At 43.0% G+C, this 24,137-nt stretch overlaps 1 pseudogene; it reads left to right on the forward strand.

The window, feature by feature from the left end:
* The first annotated feature begins 14,934 nt into the window (after positions 1 to 14,934).
* LOC114269445 (expansin-A8-like) lies at positions 14,935 to 20,578 on the forward strand (annotated as a pseudogene).
* Positions 20,579 to 24,137: the final 3,559 nt, after the last annotated feature.

Raw genomic sequence — 24,137 nt, forward strand, 5'->3', positions numbered from 1 at the left:
CCAATGAATCTTTTGCTGCAGTTATGTACAACTTCAAGGGCTTATCACCCTTTGGTGGCATTAGCACTGGAGGGTTGGCCAAGTAGGCTTTAATACCTTTGAAAACAATTTGATGCTCTGCTGTCCACACAAATTCCTCTTCATCTTTTAGCCTTAACAAGGAAGAAAATACTTTAGTTTTCCCTGCAGTGTTAGAAATGAATCTTCGAAGAAAATTAACCTGTCCAAGGAACTTTTGTAATTCTTTCTTACTTGATGGAGGTCTGGCTTCAATGATGACCTTGGCTTTATGCTGGTCAATCTGTATTCCTCTCTTGTGTACTACATAGCCCAAGAAATTTCCAGATGATACGCCAAAAGCACACTTAAGAGGATTGAGTTTCAACTTGAACTTTCTCATTCTTTCAAAGGCTGCTTCTAAGTGAAACAGATGCTCCTCCATGGATTGGGATTTAACTACAATGTCATCAATATAACACTCTAAATACCCTCCAATGAGGTCATGAAAGATAGTGTTCATAGCCCTCTGATATGTAGCCCCAGCATTCTTCAGGCCAAATGGCATTTTAACCCATTCTAAGGTGCCAATATTCCCAGGACATTTGAATGTTGTCTTGTGAACATCCTCCTCTGCAATGCAGATTTGGTTATAACCAGAGTGCCCATCCATCATTGATAAAATTTGATGCCCTGCTGAACTGTCTACCAACAAATCTACTATAGGCATAGGATACTCATCTTTTGGAGTTGCTAGATTTAAGTTTCTAAAATCAATGCATACCCTCATTTTACCATTCTTCTTAACTACATGCACAATATTAGATAGCCATTCAACATACCTAGCTGTTCTAATAAAGCCTGCCTTGAGTAATCTAAGAATTTCCTCCTTAACTTTCTGAATCACTTCTGGACTTATTCTTCTTGGTTTTTGCTTGTATGGCTTGAAATTAGGCTTCATAGGGAGCCTATGTTCCACTAATGACCTATCCAATCCTGATAGTTCATTATAAGACCATGCAAAACAATCTTTATATCTCTTCAGAATAGCCAGCAACTGGTTCCTATCAAGAGCATTCAATATAAATGGGCTGTTGTACAGAACCTTCCCCTAAATTTATTTCTTCCAAGGGGTCTTGTATCTGAGAACTTACTGAAGCTCCTTCCTTGATTCCTTCTGGCTTCGAAGCAATCCCCTTGCTGTGTTTTGCTCCCAGGTTCTTTGATTCAACATCTTTACCCTCCTCCTCATAGACAAAGTCTATCCACAAGGCTTCTTCTTCCTGTATCTCCTGGACTTTTCTTTCAATGTCCAATGCACAGTATTTATCAAGGGCCAAAACTCTGGCCTGTTGCTACTCCTACTTGCAGCCAATTATCATGGCCTCTTTCTCTTGCACTTTCTGGACTATTGATTTTACATCCAATATTGAGAACTTAATTAGAGCCAAAGACTTGGCTCCTTGTGCTTCACCTCTTTGCCTACAACCAGGCATCATTGTCATCTTTAATGACAACCTTGCCATCAGCACTCTCCTGGACTAAGTGCTTCAGGTGTGTCACTTCCTCATCAGCCGTCACTTCGGCTGAGCCATCAGGTTTCCTCAGTATACTGAGTGGTGTCACTCCCTCAATATACAACTTGGCCTCTGCGAAGTCTGCGTAGGCTATGAAAGGTTGAGGATCTGCACCAATTTCCTCTGTCTCTCCATTACCTAAGGCCATCATTATTTTCTGATGCAAAGAGGAAGGCACACATTTGTTGGTGTGGATCCAATCTCTGCCAAGTAAAGCATTGTACTTAGCATTGTTGTCGATCACGAAGAATGTCGTCATGCAGTCCCTAGTTCCCACACTCAAGTTGATGGGCAGAATTCCCTGAGCTATCTGTCTGTCTCCAACGAAACCAGCAATGGTTGTGCTGGTTGGGATTAACCTAGGATTCCTTTTCCCTAGTTTCTTCAAAGAAGATTTCGGTAGTAAGTTCACCGCTGCCCCATTATCCACCAAGACTCGGTTCAATTGTATCCCATCAAAAAAGGCCTTGATATACAAAGGCTTGACATGCTGTGTCATAGAATCCGAGGGATACTCAAAAGGATATGAGAGGTTAATGCTCACCTCTTCTTCACTCTCATATTCAGTTTCCATTGGGGTAGCCATTCCGGATTCATCCTACACCATACTCACTTGTGAGTCTTCACTAGAGACTGGAATTGGATCAATTTCTTACCCCTCTTGGTTCTCATCTCCAGCTTGGAATTCATGCGGTAGTATGTGTACCATATTCACTGACACTGAGCCAAATTGGATGGCTGGCTGTGTCTGTTTTTCCTTTTGGCCACCTTGTTCAGTTACTCCAAAAGAATCCTCCATGCTGCTTTTTGGCACTTCATCCTTCGAATGGTCTGTCATGGCTGGCTTTTCAACCAGAAATGTTTGTTAAGCCATGAAAGCTTCAAACATTTCTTCTTCAACCATTTCTTTCTTTTGGCCTAAGCCAACTTCTTTCTCTGCCTCGATGTCACTCTCCATCAACGCCTTCTCCAATCCTGCTAAACTGGACTTCTCTCTGGCTTTTAGTTCAGAGTGAACTTTGGCCAACTGTTCTCTGCTGTAACCCATTTCGCCTTGTAGAGTTGGTTTTGGAGTATGGTCTGACTCTGGATTCTTCTTTTCTTCTATCTGTACCAATGAAGAACTCTCTCCACTCTCTTTCAGGTCTTGCTGGTACTGAGTGTACCTACACTGAATTTTTCTCCTTTGTGATCTAGAAATTACGGGAACCATATATGGTTCCTTGTTTTTGGGTGCTTAAGCAATACCTAATTGTTTAGAGCCACCAGAGGAGGCTTGACCATCCTGCCTTAGTTTCCAATTACATCTCTTTGGGTAAATACCTTCCTAGGTTTGCTCTTCATCATAAACCAATCTGGGACCCCAGGTACCTACGAACTTACTGACCCAGCTGTTGCACTGCTTCTTTCTTCTTTCGAAATCACTTTCGAAGCTGGCCGTGAAGGCCACTGCTTGGCCCTGACTTCATGCTTTGGGCCTAACTCAGGCCTTCGATGAAGGTGTCCACTTTCTTCTATCCAGCGTGAGGCTGGTCTAGGGGGCCAATCTCTGGCTTTGATCCCATAAAATGAACTCTTCTCCAACCTCCTTTCAGAATGACTGTTCTCCACTCTATAATAGTTAGGTGGCCTGGACTCATATAAAGGCCTCTTGCCTTTAGAATGCATTCTATCAGCTATTGACTCAACCATCAATGGCTACTGCCTAACACTAGTTGGGTATGGCCTTTTGTTGTGAGCACTGGTTGGTTTAGGACGTCTCTGCACATCCCTGTAGTACTGTTTCCTATCAATCGAGAGCCCTTTCAACCATTCGTAACTCAGCCTGCACCTGGGACACATCCTTTGCATTACCGCTGCCTCTAAAGAATCGTCATGCAGTGCTTCTTCATCAGAGTCTTCCCTCTGGTGTGGGAAACCTCATCCAATAGTTGGTAGATTTCTAGTGTCCTTCTTGATAGTTGTCTGGTTGGCAACATACATCTGCACATTGACTTCTCCCAATTCTTTCAAGGACAAGCTTCGAAAGTCTGGCATTACGACATTGGCTGTCACCCCTCCAATTTCTAGAAACGGATTACTGTCGATCCCCATGGCCTTTTCAGCTTTGGCTGGGAATTTCAAACTTCCTTTCTGAATTTGTTCATGGATCCTGTCTCAAAAAACAATACAGCTCCTAGTCGAGTGAGACAAAGAATTATGCCATTTACAATATACTTTTCCTTTAAGTTCATCAAGAGATGGAATTTTAACTCCTTTTGGTAACTTAAGGAAATTGGCCGCAAGCAAATGATCAAAAATGCCATCTGCCTTAGTTAAATCGAAAGAGTATTTCCTGTGAAGGTCTTTCTTTTTAAATTGTTGGTCAATTGTTGTATCCTTATGAATTAATACTTCACAGATCACAGGTTCTTTCCCCACAATCTCTGCTGCATCGATCTCATAATTAGGATCTCTATAATATGTCTTGTACGATGCATTATTTCGATCTTGTTCTTCCTCTAGTAGTGCTTCGTATCTAGACACCTTATAAGTGAGTTCCACTAAATCTCTGAACTCAGTTGAGTCAAACTTCTTTCGAAGCCTAAACTCTAAGCCATTTTGAGCCAATCTCACGAATTCTGGCTCTGGCAGGATGATTCTACATTTATTTCGAGCCCTTTTAAAGCTGGCAATAAACTGAGTAGCCTTCTCGTCAGGCCTTTAACTCAATCTTGCCAAGTCTGCCATGGAAACCTCTAGCTCCAATTGGAAGAACTGGGCATGAAATGTCTCTTCTATTTGTTGCCAAGTTTGGATAGAGCCAGGTGTAAGGCTAATATACCATACAAATGCTCCCCCAGTTAGGGAATTTGGGAATAACCTTAACTTCATATAGTCATTATTAGTAAATTCACCGCATTGAGTAGCAAACCTAGCAATATGCTTCACTGTTGATTGGTTTCCATTCCCACAAAAAATGGCAAAATCTGGTATCCTGAAACCTCTTGGGTATTCATGTACCCTGTCCACCAATTCCGGGTACGGTTTCCTGTACACTGGAGTCTGGACCCCCCGAGCCATTGGTCCACACATCTCTCTAACAATGTCAGCAATTTGGTCCCTAGGGACCATATTTTGTGCCTGCTGAACCACTACTGGAGGGGCAAACATAGGATTTGGTGGGCAAACTTGTGCTTGTGGTCCTCTTGGTCCATAAGGTAGTATATTTGGGACTGGTTGTCCCTATGGTGCAAGTTGCTGTTGGGGGTGTGGGTAACCCCTTTGAGCCTGTCCCGTGAAAGGACCTGTGAAAGGTGTTGGAACTGGTGTTGTGTCTCTTCCATTTGTAGGAAAAACTTCCAACCCCCCGGGTATAAATTCGAATAAGGGATTAGTGAATCCCCTTGTGCCAGGCATGGCTTCGAACATGGGATTTGGAACCATTCTTATGCCATTTTCTTGTACTGGACCAGATCCACCAAATTGCATGGCTTCACTGTTAAGTGCTGAGGCATTTTGACCTGCTATAGGCATCGGAATAGGTTCGTACCAAGACTGAGGTGATGGTCTTTCATAGTTCTGATTACTAGTTTGACCATTAGAATGTCCATTAACTTGCATAGGCTATTTATCTCTAGCCAATCTTTGCTGAGGGATATTTAAAACTTCCTCCATGTGTCTTGCGTTTGTTGGTTGGTGGTTATTCATTCGATCCAAAAAGGATGTTGCCCACATTTCCATCGTGTTCATTAACTGTTGTCCCATGGCATCTATTAGGCCACTCCATGGATTTATTGGCTGAGTAGATGGAACAGTGGATGGTCCAATTCCTTGGTCTCGTCCAATATTACGAACATGTGGTACTTGTTCTGAAGTGCTGGTCTGTTCGACCATAGGTTCTGATATAATGGGAGTTTCCACAGGATGTGTTATCACATTATCCTCTGGATTAGGTATTTCTACCTCTCCTTCTACGCCTTCTTCCAAGCGTTCATTTTCTCCTTGTCTCCTACGTCTAGCCATTTCAATTGATCCCACTAGACGTGCTAAAAATATATGTTGGCTTTTTTGGCTTTCGAAGGTTATTATTGTAATTGCGAGCGTGCCAGCAATGATCAATCAGTCCTTACAGAAAATTAATTGCCAACCAATTATCAGACGATTGTGTTTTAGTTCTTTCAGCCTCAATGAAGAGGACTTTTACTGGTGGCTTGATTTAGAAGAATTAAGCAAAATGACAATTAAATGAAGAACAGTTGAAGTATTTCATTAAAGATGAAAAACTTACAATGATCCAAACTTAGCCTCGTAGAGGTTTACAGCAACAATCTACTTGAAACTACTCCTATGAATGAAGTGCAGTGCAGGAATTTAAAGTACAGGAAATGTAAGACTGGAAATATAAAACTGGAAAGGAAAATAAGTATAATAAGACTGGTTTTTGGATCTGAGTCTGGGGGCTTTTTCTGGGGCCTTCTCTGCTATTTATACTTCTTGAGGATGACCATCGAACTGCGTTTCCAACCGTCGAACTGCTCCTCCATGACCGCTGATCATGTTGCCTTGTAATTAGCCCACTATGCCATCACTTGCAGTTAGACTTCCCTCCTAAATTTGAATTTAAATGTGAGTAACCGTTGAATCCACATCACCTTGTATCTCTTTGTTGATTCACTGCTACTCAGATCTCGTAATAACCAATACTAACTGCCACGTGTACAATCAGGATCGAAGACTTGAATAGTCTTCATGTATTACCCTTATTCTACCACGCGTCAATTTGTAATTGGCTTGTACAAAATATGTAGCCAACAGATTTCTCAAATTTTTATGAACTAAGTTACATATATTTATAAAACATTATATACTTTTATAAGATAATTTATATATATTTATAACAATTTATACAAATGTATATTGGACTTTTTGGGAAGGGTGAGAAAATTAAAAACTAACTTTTATTCTATTTTAGATCATATCATTTTTTTTACATTTTATATATTTAAAATAAAAAATAAAAAGTCATAAAGCAAATTTTTGAAACTTTTCAAAACAACCCTTTGTATGCACTTGCACAGAAAGAATTTCTCTACCGAAATCATTCTGATCTATGAACCCACTAGAAATGTCTGCCGTACACAGCAAGCTTTCGAGAGCCGCCGCCGGCACCACCATTGCCTCCGTCGTCTTCGAACTTTAGCCAGACCCATTTCGATTATTTCTAAAATGGGACAGAGCTCTGGAGGATCGAGTGCTTTCCTGTGTATTTGGTTGAAATATTTGAGAAGAGATTTGAAAAAAAAAAATTAGTTAGAAGATTTGAGAAGAAATTTAAAAAATAAAAAGAAAAATTATGTCTATATTTTATTTAATTTTACACACCTTTCCTTTTCAAATCCTCCTCAAATCCCTTAATCAAACCAAACCCAGCATTACGGTTTCGACTATGTCCAACGCTGTCCCCCTCTCCAGCGCTCTCAAAATTCCGAAGGGAGACATCACTCATTGGTGCTTCGATGGCTCTTCCGACACCATATTAAGTTCTGTTTTCTTCTCTCTTAATTACTCACATCTGCTTTTTTTTATTGTTTTGCCTGTGTAATTGGGGATTTTTAGATTCCGGTTGGATTGTTGGATTTTTTGTTGGGTTGTCAACAAATTGACTTACTTGCACAAAATTAGATAAAAATACTGAGAGAATAACTAACGCCCATCTCATAATAAAGGTTCTTTTTCTCTTGTTCTTGTATTGTACATATAAGAATCCTCAAATGGTGAAAGAGTAATAATAAAATAAAAAACATTATTATGTTTCTCTCCTTGTATGCATAGGCCAAACAATTAATTAATTCAGAACGTGACCTTTGCATTGGCCACTCGCCGGGCCTCAACCTATTCCACTGTCATATTTTTCTGTCAGTATCGCTTCGTGGTGATCTCTTCCTTTGTCTGCTGGTTTATTCATACCCCAAATATCTCTATCATATATATATATATATATATATATATTTTTACGCGCAATCCTTTTTTTTTTTTTTTTGTGCGCTTCTGCTCTACTTTGCCTTTCCCTTTGTTTCAACCTCAAACAAGTTTCTATCTTCAAACCTATTTGAGTTTGAGGGGGGGTATTATACCTATATCATGGTGAACATAGTTATACACCATGCAAACCACCTAAGTCGTCTCCCGTGGCGCACAACTCAAGCCACCCCCTATAGCATACCACCCAAGTCGCCTCTTGGCACACCACCCAAGCCGCCTCCTCTAGCTCATAACCCAAGCTGCCCCCTGGCATATCATTCAAGTCGCCCCCTTGTGGCGCACTCAGTCATCTGTTGCCATCATCGTTCAACACCACGTCATAAGTTATGTGTTTGTCACGCTTGCTGGTTCAACATCTAATCTTTACAACGGTTTAACATGACCCCGTAAACTGTTCCGATATTGATTCTGACTCATTCTTACAGTAGTCCGATATGACCTTAAACTGTCCCGACATTAGTTTCGTCCAGTTCTTACAACGGTGCAACATGACTATAAACTATCTCCCAGCATTAGTTTCGGCCTCTGATCTATTTCAAGCGCCCTTGAGCTCCTGTTCGGACTTTGCAATCTATTTTCCTTTTATTTTATTTAGTTTTATTTCATGTTTTAGTTTCTCTCTCTAAACTCAAGATGTTTATCCTCCTTGAGTTTGAGGGGAAATGTTAATGTATTATGGTATAAATTTCTAGATATATTGGGTATGGATTTCCTAGATATATTTGTATTGCCATTGTTAAGTTTCTTATAAGATACTTGTACGGGGAGCAAATATTCAAGCAAGCCCGTACTCCTTTCTTCCAAGCTCCTGTCTGTCCGATCAACCTGCAAACATTACGGCGGTGAGCTACCTGGCGGTGTGTGGCCAGAAAACCCCTCTGACGATCAAGTTAGCAGACACACACAGGGATAGCTAAAGAGGAGAGAGTTGAGTATAAGTGTTTATCTCACCAAATGTTCATCCGTCTAGGCATGGGGGGCGCAAACTCGCTTACATACCTTCTGTGCCCCAAATCTACTCCCATTAGTCTCTCGACACGTAGTGCTGTTATCCTATCTGCCAGCACAAATCTAGCTGATCATCACCTAACCAAACTGCCAGCCCACACTACCGGGATCTCGACAACCGGGCTGCATTATCTCGGCTACCAACGGCCGTGTTGCACAACAAGCTAGAGTGCTCCGCTCGCCGAGCTCAACGACGATCGAGCTCGGTTGCATTCCGGCATAGCCGAGCTGAAACTGGTCGAGCTGATAAACCGAAGACCTTTCCAGCCGGGCTGGAAGAGCAAACATAAGACCCGGATCGGCAGACAATCATCTCAGCCTCTTTCGACCGAGCTACTTATCGAGCTCAACAGTACCACTCGCCGAGCTCCATCACAACCAAGCTCAACAGCACTTCGGTGCGACTGTGCTCCAGACAAGTTAGGCTGATCTGCGGCAGATCACGATCACTGAGCTAAAAAGAGCGAAAAAGAGAAAACAAGCTGGCAGAGGATCTTCTCGGCCAACTCTGGTCTGGACTTCGGCCGAGCAAGCTTCACCTCGGCTCGGCCCAACCCAGCTAGGCCCAAATACGCTTGGACCACATTCAGCCCGGCCAGAACCGCGGCCCAAGTCGAGATTTCGAAAATCCCCCTCTCAATTGTCCTTAATTCTGTCTGCGGTAGCGTGACTGGGATTACATTACAAGGCCGGGCTATACTTTTTGCTCGGTGATCCACTTTGCTCGGTTTAGAAACTCCAAGGCGAGCAAGGTTCGCTCCGCGACTTGCTTCTTGGCGAGCAAGATCAGCTTGGCAAGGAACTCCAAAGAAGGCGAGCAAGGTCCGCTCCGTAACTTCCTTCTTGGCGAGCAAGATCAGCTCGGCAAGGAACTCCAAGGTAGGTGAGCAAGGTCAGCTCTGCGACTTGTCTCTTGGCGAGCAAGATCAGCTCAGCAAGGAACTCCAAAAAAGGCAAGCAAGGTCCGCTCCGCAACTTCTTTCTTGGCGAGCAAGATCAGCTCGACAAGGAACTCCAAAGAAAGCGAGCAAGGTCCGCTCCGCAACTTCCTTCTTGGCGAGCAAGATCAGCTCGGCAAGGAACTCCAAGGTCGGCGAGCAAGGTCCGCTCGGCGACGTGCTTCTTGGCGAGCAAGATCAGCTCGGCAAGGAACTCCACGGTCGGCGAGCAAGATCCGCTCGGCGACTTGCTTCTTGGCGAGCAAGACCAGATCGGCAAGAAACTCCAAAGAAGGCGAGCAAGGTCCACTCCGCAACTTCCTTCCTGGCGAGCAAGATCAGCTCGGCAAAGAAATCCAAGGTAAGCGAGCAAGGTCCGCTCCGCAACTTGTCTCTTAGCGAGCAAGATCAGCTTGGCAAGGAACTCCAAGGTCGGCGAGCAAGGTCAGCTCGGCGACTTTCTTCTTGGCGAGCAAGATCATCTTGGCAAGGAACTCCAAGGTCGGCGAGCAAGGTCCGCTCGGCGACTTGCTTCTTGGCGAGCAAGATCAGCTCGGCAAGGAACTCCAAAGAAACTGAGCAAGGTCCTCTCCGCAACTTTCTTTTTGGCGAGCAAGATCAGCTCGGCAAGGAACTCCAAGGTCGGCGAGCAAGGTCCGCTCCGCGACTTGCTTCTTGACGAGCAAGATCAACTCAGCAAGGAACTCCAAAGAAGACGAGCAAGGTCCGCTCCGCTACTTCCTTCTTGGCGAGCAAGATCAGCTCGGCAAGGAACTCCAAGGACGGCGAGCAAGGTCAGCTCGGCGACTTTCTTCTTGGCGAGCAAGATCAGCTCGGCAAGGAACTCCAAGGTCAGTGAGCAAGGTTCGCTCGGCGACTTGCTTCTTGGTGAGCAAGATCAGCTCGGCAAGGAACTCCAAAGAAGGCGAGCAAGGTCCGCTCCGCTACTTCCTTCTTGGCGAGCAAGATCAGCTCGGCAAGGAACTCCATGCTCGGTGAGCAAGGTCCGCTCGGCGACTTTCTTCTTGGCGAGCAAGGTCAGCTCGGCAAGGAACTCCAAGGTCAGCGAGCAAGGTCCGCTCGGCGACTTGCTTCTTGGGAGCAAGATCAGCTCGGCAAGGAACTCCAAAGAATACGAGCAAGGTCCGCTCCGCAACTTCCTTCTTGGCGAGCAAGATCAGCTCGGTAAGGAACTCCAAGGTCGGCGAGCAAAGTCCGCTCGGTGACTTGCTTCTTGGCGAGCAAGATCAGCTCGGCAAGGAACTCCAAAGAAGGCAAGCAAGGTCCGCTCCGCAACTTCCTTCTTGGCGAGAAAGATCAGCTCGGCAAGGAACTCCAAGGTTGGCGAGCAAGGTCCGCTCGGCGACTTGCTTCTTGGCGAGCAAGATCAGCTCGGCAAGGAACTCCAAAGAAGGTGAGCAAGGTCCGCTCCGCGACTTTCTTCTTGGCGAGCAAGATCAGCTCAGCAAGGAACTCCAAGGCCAGCGAGCAAGGTCCGCTCGGCGACTTGCTTCTTGGCGAGCAAGATCAGCTCGGCAAGGAACTCCAAAGAAGGCAAGCAAGGTCCGCTCCGCAACTTCCTTCTTGGCGAGCAAGATCAACTCGGTAAGGAACTCCAAAGAAGGAGAGCAAGGTCCGCTCCGCAACTTCCTTCTTGGCGAGCAAGATCGGCTCGGCAAGGAACTCCAAGGTTGGCGAGCATGGTCCACTCCGCGACTTGTCTCTTGGCGAGCAAGATCAGCTCGGCAAGGAACTCCAAAGAAAGTGAGCAAGGTCCGCTCCGCAACTTCCTTCTTGGCGAGCAAGATCAGCTCGGCAAGGAACTCCAAGGTCGGCGAGCAAGGTCTGCTCCGCGACTTGCTTCTTGACGAGCAAGATCAGCTCGGCAAGGAACTCCAAAGAAGACGAGCAAGGTCCGCTCCGCTACTTCCTTCTTGGTGAGCAAGATCAACTCGGCAAGGAACTCCAAGGTCGGCGAGCAAGGTTCGCTCTGCGACTTGTCTCTTGGCGATCAAAATCAGCTCAGTAAGGAACTCCAAGGTCAGCGAGCAAGGTCCGCTCCGCGACTTTCTTCTTGGCAAGCAAGATCAGCTCGGCAAGGAATTCTAAAGTTGATTAAAACCATCAACAAACCTCTTGCCAAGTAAAATTCATCCGACAAGGAATTCCAGAGTTGATAAAATCCTTAACAAACCTCTTGCCGAGCAAATTCCGATCGATAAGGAATTCCAAAGTTTTATCAAAACCATCAACAAACCTCTTGCCAAGAAAAATCCGACCGGCAAGGAATTCCAAAGTTGATCAAAACCATCAACAAACCTCTTGCATTACAAAGTTGATCAAAACCATCAACAAACCTCTTGCCGAGCAAAATCTGCCCTGCAAGGAATTTTGATCTTTCCGTCAAAATGATTGTTAGTTGCCCCTTGGACCGCACTAAATCCACTTGGCAAGGCAAAAATACAACAATTCTCAAGAAAATGGTCTGCTTGTTTCATTGCGCCAATGGCAAAAAGGGTTACAAAAATAGAACTAAGAACAAAACTTTAGATTAGCAGAGTTCGATGTTCTGAAAATGGATCGGCCATTCACATTCTGCGAGTTTTATGCCCCTTTTCCTCAGCCTTCTTATAGACGTCTTCTAAAAACCGAACTCCCTATATCTCTTCCAGGGTGGTTTGCATGGCCATCATCTTGTCCGACTATATGAACCTTTCGCACTACTCTCTTATTCTCTACTACCGGACTTGCCGTCACGGTAGCTGCGGCTGCATCGTCTTCGACTCAGATGTGCTCATTGATGTGCTGCATTAGTTGGCCCATGGATGTCGGCTGGTTCATGGTAAGCGAGTCCAGTAGCCTATGTCCGACCGAGAGACCGCACTTATATTGGGTGATTGCCAGGTTGATCGGGCAATCTAAAATCTCGTTGAAGGTTTCCCAGTATCCGGAGTTGTATGCCTTGAGTGTGTCGCTCAACTCCATTTTGACACTAAGAAGGTGGTCCACCTCCTTTGGCATTTTGGTGTTGGTCTTGAAACGTGTCACAAAGGCTTCCGCCAACCGTTGCCACCTTTCGATGCTTCCCTTCGGCAACCTCTCGAACCACTTCAAGCCCAACTTGCCCAAACTTGATGGGAAGATAAGGCACATAAGAGCGTCATTTCGCCTATGTCTGGCCATGACCTGTCAGAAGTGGCTTACATGCATATACGGATCGGTTTTTTCGTCGTAGAGCGTGAACTTTGGCTGGTGGAAGCCCGCCAGAAGCGGTGTTGTTTCTATCTCCAGGGAGAAAGGACTGGCGCTCAGCCTCGCCAAGTCTGTGTCTAAAAAGAGAGGCGCAGCTAGGCGAGGTGGAGGCATTCCGGCCTCTTCACTGGCGTGAACCCCATAGGATAGCCGCTGGAACTCTGGCACCCTCTGAGCCTCCCGCCGGTGAGCCCGTTCCTCTAAGACTACCCGCAAATCCTCTAAGCGAGCGGAATAAGAATACCTCGACGTCGTCGCCGGACGTGAGGGTTGATAGGTGCTGTCTTGCGCGCTGGACTTCTCTACGTGCGTGTCGGAATCTCCAACCTTGTAACTTCTGGTGATTGAGATGGACGGAGTACGCCGCTGGCTCTGACTGCCTGAACGGCGGGGTTGGGTGCGCTCACTATGGTCTCCCACTCCAACTACACATTTCCCTTTGACATGCCGCTTAAGATCCTCTATCTCCGCCGTCATTCGTCGGATGACGGCGTCTTGGTCCCTTAGCTTGTGTTCTAATCGTCTGGCGTGCGATTCTCTCCGCCGCCGGTGACTGTCTGGACTCTGTGAATGACCAAAGCTTCTTCCGCGCTTATCCTGAGCGTCTCTTGAATGTCCTCCTGGAGAAGTCTCCAGGTCCGCCATAGGAGAGATGGCAGGATGTCCTTCTCTCCGTCTGCCTGACTCCGGGGTAACTCCGTCGATGGCAGACAACGGAATCTCATCGTTGTTCGCCATGGACGGCGATCAAATGAGCCTGGAAGACAAGGTTTTGTCTGTCAAGTTCCCACAGATGGCGCCAATTGTACGGGGAACAAATATTCAGGCAAGCCCGTACTCCTTTTTTCCAAGCTCCTATCTGTCCGATCGACTTGCGAACATAACGGCGGTAAGCTACCCGGCAGTGTGTGGCCGGAAAACCCCTCCAACGATCAAGTTAGCAGACATACACAGGGATAGCTAGAGAGGAAAGAGTTGAGTGTAAGTGTTTATCTCACCAAATGTTCATCCGTCTAGGCATGGGGGGCGCAGACTCGCTTATATACCTTCTGCGTCCCAAATCTACTCCCATTAGTCTCTCGACACATGGTGCTGCTATCCCATCTGCCAGCACAAATCTAGTTGATCATCACCTAATCAAACTGCCAGCCCACACTACCAGGATCTCGGCAACCGGGTTGCATCATCTCGGCTACCAACGGCCGTGTTGCACAACAAGCTAGAGTGCTCCGCTCGCCGAGCTCAAAGACAACCGAGCTCGGTTGCATTCTGGCATAGCCGAGCTAAAACTGGTCGAGCTGATAAACCGAAGACCTTTCCAGCCGGGCTGGAAGCGCGAACATAAGACCCAGATCGGTAGACAATCATCTCAGCCTCTTTCGACCGAGCTACTTATCGAGCTCAACAGTGCCACTCGCCGAGCTCCATCACAACTGAGCTCAGTAGCACTCCGGTGCGACTGTGCTCCAGACAAATTAGGCCGGTCTGCGGCAGATCACGATCACCGAGCTAAAAAGAGCGAACAAGAGAAGACAAGCTGGCAGAGGATCTTCTCGGCCAACTCTGGTCTAGACTTCGGCCGAGCAAGCTTCACCTTGGCTCGGCCCAACCCAGCTAGGCCCAAATACGCTTGGACCACATTCCGTCTGCACTAGCGTGACTGGGATTACATTACAAGGCCGAGCTATACTTTTTGCTCGGTGATCCACCTTGAGTTTGAGGGGAAATGTTAATGTATTATGGCATAAATTTCTAAATATATTGGGTATTGATTTCCTAGATATATTTGTATTGCCATAGTTAAGTTTCTTATAAGATACTCTTTCTCATAGTTAGGTTTCTTATAGAATACTCTTTCTCAGCCTATATATACAGGCTTTCTAGTTATTGTATATGATTAATTAATTAAATATAATACATATTATTTCCTTTCTCTACTATTGTAACAACTAAGTTGTCACTTTCTACCATACAACAATGCCCCTATCTATCTAACCCCCTCCTCGACTTGGGCTCCATTTCCCTATTTAAGTAAACCCCCCATTCTCTCTCTTTGTACTAAGAAGTTATTACCACACAATCTTCTCTCTCTTTTCTAGCATCTCTCTCTCTCTCTCTCTCTCTCTCACCCTTTCTCTATGGCTATTCGAGCATTCTCCACTATTTCTCTTGTTCTTTTCTTTTTTTTTAATTTATACCTCTGCAGCACATATGGTGACTATGTGTAGACACCCCATTTTTGATCGACCTTAAGACTCAGATGTCACTGGTTGAGCGCTCGGTGATATTGCATATTGCGCTCGTTTAGAAGTTTCAGAGTCCCGGCTGCAAGCCTTGCCTCCGGACTTCCAGACTCTTTCATGCCTTGCCTCGGTTTGCGAACCAGGCTCTGTTTTCTCTGTTTTCTCTTCCCGAAGGGAGGGAGAGGTCTCGTAGATCATCTCTCAATGGCCATAGGCTACATTTTGTGGTCGTAGGCCATTTTTCCCGTTTGGAGCCCGGTTTCCGGTTTTTCGGAGCCGACGGCCATGGGCCTCGGTTCGGGACCAGCTAACCACCTCCATTTGCTCCGGTTTTTGGTATACACCTTATTTCCTCCCTTTTGAGGAACACTGTGGCCCGAGAGACCAACTTCATGGTCGAACGCCACCTCCGGTGCTTAACAGCCCATTTTCGGGGCCCCGGGCCGCGCGTTTCGGTTCCCCGAACCTCCGTTTTGTATCCGTTTTTGTTCAATTTTGGTGGAGACCTTATTTTCATTGTTAGGAAGCTTGTAAAAGGGTGGGAGGCCAGCAATTGTTCAGAAAAGCCAGCTTTATTTCTTCATCGCTCTCCGACGCCCGTTTTTCTCACTAAAAAGCCAATGTTGACCACCCCGGGGCCACTTCCTTGAACCCTAAACCCCATATTTGTGTTGTACACACCTGGGAGGCCACCAATAGTTGGTGGCCAGACCAGTAATTGTTCCTGACCCTTTTGACCCCCTCTAAAAAATGGTCTTTTCTCTCTCCTGGTTCACTTTTTCTGGGTTTCAACCACATAGTTGTGTTGTGCTCATTTGGGAGGCCACCTTTCTGGGTAAGCCGACCAGTAATTGTGATTGACCCTTTTGACCCCTATTTGGCCGACCAGGGGAGGTGGCCGGCCGGCCCCCTGGACCTTTTGAACCTGGTTGGCCAGAATCCTCTCACCTGGTTCCTTCCAGTTGTGTATTTTGTTTCTCCCCAGACCCTGTATCCGGGGGGGGTGCCCTTTTGGGGGGAAATTTGAATTGGTTTTCCCCCCTTTTTCTCCCCTCCTCTCCTCTATAAAACCAGCCCCCAGCTCCATTTTTCAGGGTTAGAAAAATTGGTCTTGAGCTCTTGCATTCAATCTCTCTCTCTCTCTCTATTCCAACCCTCAAAACCACCTTGCTCCTACACCATTTCTACATCAACCCATAGCATAAGGCCTCCATCCTCCATTCCAGCAACTTGAGGCTGCTTTCCAGAGGTGAAGAGCTCCCAAACTTGGTCCAAGAGCTGCTGGTCCATTGGTCTACAAAGGTAAGTCCCATTTTCCCTCTTTTGTGCCTTATTTTGCTTTGTATCTAATCCACACTTGATTGAATTTTTGAACTCCGACCCAAACTATAAATAGTCATATTTTGAGCCCCTTTTCATGTTTGATTAAGGGTCTTTCTCTGTTTGAGGCCAGCAGCTATCACTTACTTCTTTATCTCTCTTTTAGGCCAATTTTTGCATAGTATTTTAGGCCTATTTGTGAGCTGTTTTGGACTTTTCCATAAACTTTAAAATAACTTTTTTGAGCCCCTCTTCAACATTGTTGAAGGGCTCTCCTCTGTTTGAGGCCTCCTGCTATCACTTGTCTCTTTATCTCTCTTTTAGGCCAATTTTTGCATAGTATTTTAGGCCTATTTGTGAGCTGTTTTGGACTTTTCCATAAACTTTGAAATATATTTTTTTGAGCCCCTCTTCAACATTGTTGAAGGGCTCTCCTCTGTTTGAGAACAGAAACTGCCACTTGTCTCTTTACCCCTCTTTTAGGCCTTTTCTTGCATGATAGTTTGGCCTTGTTTTTGATTATTTTTGTGGCTTGATGTAAACTGTAAAGTGCCTTTTTTTGATCCCCTCTTAAACTTTGTTGAAGGGATCTTTGCCATTCGGGCCCAGCTGCTGTCCCTTTGTGTTTAATCTCTACTTTAGGGCCATTTTTGCATGTTAGATTAGCCCTATTTGTGTTCATTTTTGAGGCTTGTTATAAACTGGAAATATGCATGTTTTGGGACTGTATTTCATCTGTCTTCATGCTTCATGATTAAATAATGCATGCTTTGTATAGCTATAGGTCATTGCGTATGCCTAGTTTTGAGTTTCGGGTTTCATCTCATGCATCGGGTGCCATGTTTCCATGATTCGGGGCTGTTTTGTATCACATTTCAGTGCTGGAATTACATGCTTGTATGCCATATTTCATGCCTTGCCATGCCTTGTTAGAGTTGCATTCTATGCCTTAGGTTTGGTCCTCGGTTTGCGTGCATGTGTGTACGCATTTCGAGTGTCTCATTTTCATCTCACGGCTACTGATGTGAGTGTGGCTGAGGTCCACTCATATTGGTGTAAGTCCATTGCGCATTGTGTATGCCATTTCATTTCATAGCATTGCGTATGCTAGGTTGCATGTTAACGCATTGTGTATGCCATGTTACCTCGTGCATCGTGTATGCCATTTCATAGCATCATGCATGCTAGGTTGTATATTAGTTGCATTCATGCATGTCATACATATTGCATTGTGTTTGGGATAGGAGTTAGCCCGAGCACGGGAAACGAGGGACGTTTCGTACTTTGAGTAACGGAACGTGTCTCAATTCCCAATCACCAACACTCCGGATAATCCATGATGGCGTTTAGGCCTTGTTGTGTCCATATGTGCATTCATTTCATATTGAGTCGTGCAAATCGACTCCTCGGCCATCATGCATCGAGATGCGTGATTGGTGGCACGAGGATCGAGGACTACACTCCCCGAAGAGTAGTCATGCATACATATGTAAAAATACTTTGCCATGCCCCTATGTTGCTCTCTGTTGCAACAAATCAGAAATCGGCAGCCTTCCGGAGCTTGGCACGCATCCCGAGAACAATTGCAAACAGAGGCAAACCGGGGCATCGCAAGGGATTTCCGCGCAAGGCAAATTCAAGCATGCATCATTCATCATCCGGAGCAGAGTTGAGGCAGTCCCTGGCTTGCATGCCAATTTATTGCTTTCCTAATTTAATTTGTTAATTAATTAGGATTTTGTACATATTTGGACTGTAATTATTCATTTGGGACTGTATATTATTTATTCAGACCCTCTGCGCGAGGGGAATGTTGTAATAAGTGTGCGTGCGTGTGATGTATGTCTTCCAACCCCACGTCTTTCTCCCTTTTATTTACCAGCTTATGATGGTTAGATTAGGGCATGTTTCAATTAGCATACAATATGATAGCATGTTTGCATTCATTCATCTGTTTTGCATGCACCGGGCTCGGCACATTATACTAACTGCATTGTATTTTCAATTTCAAATTGAATACATGTTAGCTGTAGCATTTCATATGCCATGTTTAGAGTAGCCGAGCCTATCTTAGTTGCATCTTGCATGTGTTGCATTAGGCATTTTCGTATAGTTAGGATCATGCATGGATTTCTAACCTAGCTTCTGTTTTGGCTTGGAGTACTCGGTAAGTTTTATGCTTTAGCATCCTTGCATGCGTGTGAGTGACTGCCATGAATAGCATGCTTATCATGAGACTATATGCTTATGTGATATAACTGCTTGAATGCCTGTGGGTGAAGGTTGGGTTATTTGAATTGGAACAATTCATTCACTGTGAGTTTTAAGCCCACTAGATAGTGGCAAAATCATGTTTTTCTAAGCCCACCCGAGGGTGGCAAATCCACGTCTTAGCCTACTTGCGGGTAGCACCATCAAACCATTTTCAAATAAACAAACATGAAACGTTTTGTTCCAATTCAGGCGATCCAGTCTATACTTGTATGTTGTGCGCATCACATAGTAAATCTAGGCTAATAACCGGAATAAGAACGCATAATGTTTTCAAAAATAGATATCATGGTTAGTAGAGGCCGATCTTTGATCGGGCGAGCGGGGGTGCTCACGAAGTGACCTTCCCCAATCGTACCCAAGTTCCCGAGCCGAGGCAACTTTGGTGATGACGGACACGTGGCCTTAGGCAAACGAGTCAGGGTTTCCTAAGTTTTTCCAAATAAAACATTTTGGTGGCGACTCTGTATCTGGAAAAGCAGTCCATGTTTGGCACTTCTTTCAAAAATTGGTTTTCTCAAAACAATTTACCGAATTTGGACTCTTTGGTTCAGATTTAGAACCATGACAATTTGAGAGTCTGAGCTGTAGTGACCCCAATACGAACAGAACGGAACCTCATCCCTCCTGGGGCATTCGGGGACGTCTACACTGTGGAGGGTAACAAGATGCTCATGCCACTTTCTATGGTGGGGCGATGCATCCGGAAAAATGGGTATGTCAAAACAAACTGTCCATGCAGTATGGAAAAACAATGCAAACATAAATGATTACATTCATTCTAAATGGACCTGCACTCCACTAGAATATATGCAATGATGCTAGCATTGAATTCTGAGCACAGTTCTACGAATTTTTATTTTTTTTTTCTACTTATAACATTACTTATTTAGCACATCAAAATTGCATTGCTTCGACACACAACATCACATTTTACGTATCCTAAATTTTGTAGTACCAAAATGACTTTTAGAGTTTTATATAACTTTCACATAAAAAATTTACTTTTTCTTATACATGATGAATTTGGTGTCACAGGATTTGCTTGTGGATATGGCAACTTGTATAGCCAAGGCTATGATACTAACACTGCAGCACTAATCACTACTCTGTTCAACAATGGCTTGAGTTGTGGGGCATGCTATGAGATCAAATGCAATGATGACCCATAATGGTGCCTTCCTGGGACCATCACTGTGACTGCTACAAACTTCTGCCCACCTAACCCTTTTCAATTTAATGACAATGGTGGGTGGTGCAACCCTCTCCTCCAGCACTTTGATCTGGCAAAGCCTACTTTCTTGCAAATTGCCTAATATAGATCTGGAATTGTTCCTGTATCTTTCCAAAGGTAAGGGTAACTCTTTAATTGCCCTCACACAAATTTGTTATTTGTGTTTTATACAACTTTCTACGATTTCATTTTGACAACTATTTTTTTTTTTTTTTTTTGGTTACCTTGAACATCCTCAAAAGTCAAACAAATTAACCAAAAATTTAGTCAAAGTAATTTGCTTGGTTAGAGCTATTAAATTTGACTAGAGACTAAAGACCAGAGAGTTTGTGCTCTTATATTGGGTGTGATACCATTGATTGAGTCTTATGTTAGTATCTTCCCATTCCTTTAAATTGACTAACAAAAATGGTTGTGTGAGGGCCTTGACAGGGTATCTTGTGTCAAGAAAGAAGGAATAAGATTTACAATCAATGGCCTCTTTTACTTCAACCTGGCCTTGGTCAGCAATGTTGGCGGTGCAAGGGACGTCCAATCAGTGTCAATCAAAGGGTTCCAACACTGAGTGGCAACCCATGTCTAGGAATTGGGGCCAAAACTGGCAGAGTTACTCCTTGCTCAATGGTCAGTCTCTCTCATTTCAAGTCACTACCAGTGATGGAAGGACTATTACTAGGTACAACATGGCGTCGACCAATTGGCAATTTGGCTAAACATTTGAGGGGGGTCAATTCTAAGTTTTCATGTACCATTGAGTTACAAATTTTGTATATGGTGTTGAATTAGAGGATAGATAGGCTTTGGAGAGACTCAAGAAAATTGAGAGTTTGTGGTGGACTAGTAGCTAACTAGCACCCGCTTAGGCCTATGTACAAAGTTTGAGTGAAAGTTACTAGTAAACAGAGATATTCAATTGGTAGCCTTAGGTTGAAATCAAGGCCAATATCATATAATGTTTGTAGATTAAATCCCCAAGTTAGTATAGAAACCCAATTTAAGGAAACCCAATTTAAGGAAATTTTATATCAATAAAATCCTTTAGTGCATTTTCCTAATTTCTTTATGGTAAATGACATTTTGCCCCTCTGTATTTTGTACCAAGTATCACTTTGGTCCTTACATATGAAATCATAATAGTTAACTCCCTGCACTTCTAGTCAAATCTTTAGTCCCTATACATGAAATCGTCACAATTAACTCCTTGCATTTTTTTATCAAATTCCACTTTGATCTCTACATAAGTGTCAATATCCCCTTTTTGTTACTCATTTGTTTTAATCTTTAACAAAATCTAGTCCTTTGACAAGAATGTGATTATGAAATAAGGATAAGAGAGGAAAATCATCTCCATTTTCTACCAATGCACATTTTGTCCCCACATATACATCAAATTATGATTGCATTAGGTTAAAACAAAGCGTAGATTGTGAACGATTAAGAAGATAAACTAGGGTTTTGCATAAAATGAGATCACAAAACTCTATCTTTCACAATAACACAGTCTTCTATTTATTCCTCTTTTTCTCTTCAATTTCTCTGCTACCTTTTTTGGATTTCAAAGTTCTATTTTCTTACCTTAGTCTCAATTTTCAACATATGAACATATATATATATATATACACACTGGGGGTGTGAGCCCACCCGATGGGTGTGCTTAAAATATAAATTTTAATTTTAAATTGATAACATATTTTTTATGTTATTTAAGTGATGAAAGTGTTGTTTAGTAAGTTATGTGAATAAATTTAGGTTCAAGTCTTGTGCCCTTCGTATAATAACTATTTTTTTTTATTTTTTTTCCTTTCGGATGTAGAATTTGACACTTGGCGCAATAAGAAAATGTCACTTGGTAGAAGGAGGAAAAGAAGCTCATGAACACCAAGTGAGTTCACTTTTAATAATAGTAAAGATATTATATAACTCTCACATGTTTACCACCACCACCACCACCACCACAACCACAACCACCACCATCTTGTCACTGACACCACCACTATTACTACCGCCACCATGCCACCACCATCGCTGCCACCACTATTACCACTACCGCCACAACTGCCACCACCACCACTACCACTACCATTGCCATCACCACCATCAATTAAGCCCATTTGATAATCATAATTGATATCGCTTAAAAATTTAAGTACATCTTAAAATGTAGGTTAAAACTTATAAAGAAATTCAAGTCATATAAAACTTACTTAATTTTAATTGAATTTATAAACATTAAATATACGTATCAATATACACTATCATAAACTCATCACCACCACTACCACCGCTACCACCACCACAACTGCCACTATTTTGCCACCGTCACCACTATCACTATCACTACCACTACCACCATTGCTACCGTTACCGCTACCACCACCACCACCATCACTACCACTACCACTACCATCACTACCGCCATGCCACCGCCACAACTACCACCACTGCCATGATGTCGCCACCATCATCACCACTACTACCACCAATACTACTATCACTTTCCATCACCGTTGTCATTATTTCCATAAACACCATCATCATTTTAGTATCACTGCCACTGCCACCATCAACGCTACCACCATCATACAATCGCCACCACCACTACCACTACCATCATAATATAAAAATTCAAATATACAATTTAAAACTAATAAATTTTAAATTTAATCTTATACATATCAAACGAATTATATTTTAATTTAGCATTTAAATTTTATCAAACAACTTTTCAATTTAAAAAATTCAACATTCAATTGTCAATACTTAATTTATAGTTTTCAATTTTCAACTTTATCAAACACCTTTGTCACAATCAATTTTCTTTCGGTGGATGTGAGGGAGCATGACGGCCCTTCCTAAAAATAACTTGAAAACTAGGGTTTTTCAAATTACACAAAATATGAATAGAGTTTCAATTTTAACCAATTCCTAATATATAAACACTACCTCAATTTGCTTGATAGAACAATTGACTTTGACAATAAAACTTGTCCCTTATCTTCATTGCTTGATTTTATTAAAATAACATACTACATTCAAAAAATAACACATCAAAATAAAAAAAATAAAAAAAAGGAAAATTATATTTTACACCAAATCTTATTTTAGTCCTTATACATAAAATCATGACAATTAATCCTCTGTACTTTTGATCAAATCTCGCTTTGGTCCATATACATGAAATCGTGACAGTCACCTCCCTGTATTTTTGGTCAAATTTCACTTTGATCCCTACATAAGTGTCAATGTCCCCCTTTTATTACTCTATTATTTAAATCTTTAACAAAATCCTACGAATGTGATTACAAATGAACGTAAGAGAAGAAAATTATCCCTATTTCCCACCAATATACACTTTGTTTTACGTGATAACACTATAGGAAAATACACCTTCGGCGACTAAAAATGCCGACTAAAACTAATTTGATCGGCAAAGATACACACTTTAGCTACTACAAAATATTTGGTCGGCATTTGTTTTACTTTTGCCGACTAACTGACATTTAGTCGTTGAAAATATGGTTTTGGGCTACTAAGACGAGGAAAAAACTTTTGGCGACTAAAATGTTTTGTCATAAAATAAAATAAGTCTAAAATATTTATTTTTTGGCTACTAAAATGTTTAGTCGTAAACTAAAACGGCAACTAAAATATTTGGTCTCTAAATGTAAAACAAAACGGCGACTAAAATATTTGGTCATTAAATGTAACATAAAACGGCAGCTAAAATATTTGGCCCCTAAATGTAGTACTATTTGTGACAAAATCTTATTGGCAACTAAAAATTTTAGTCACTGCAAGCTAAAATTATTTTTATATGGAAACTTTGGCAAAGTCAATTTTAGTAGCCAAAAGTTGTGAATTAACGACCAACTCAGTTTTGGTTGCCAAATACTTTGGTCAACAATTAATCCCCGACTAACTGGCAACTAAAAATGAGGCTTTGGCGAATTTTTTAGTCACCAAAAGTGTATTTTCCTATAGTGTGGTAGTGGGAATTTGCGACACAACTTGAACCGTACACGAAATTAGTAGGTTAGGGTTGACCATTTCCTAACACGAACACGTATATGACACAACCCAATAATATGAATATTAAACAGATTGGGTTAGTGTGAAATCTATATAACACGAAATTAATACGAATAGCCTGTATAATGAAGACTTAGTTACACATTTTAATGTCATTTCTACTAGCGAGTATCATGATATTTTTTAATCTCTTACATAATTACATCATATTTATTAAAAAGTATGTAAAATACGATTTTAAGTT

Source organism: Camellia sinensis, chromosome 8, assembly GCF_055761805.1.
Source record: "Camellia sinensis isolate YWXY chromosome 8, ASM5576180v1, whole genome shotgun sequence".
Lineage (NCBI taxonomy): Eukaryota > Viridiplantae > Streptophyta > Magnoliopsida > Ericales > Theaceae > Camellia > Camellia sinensis.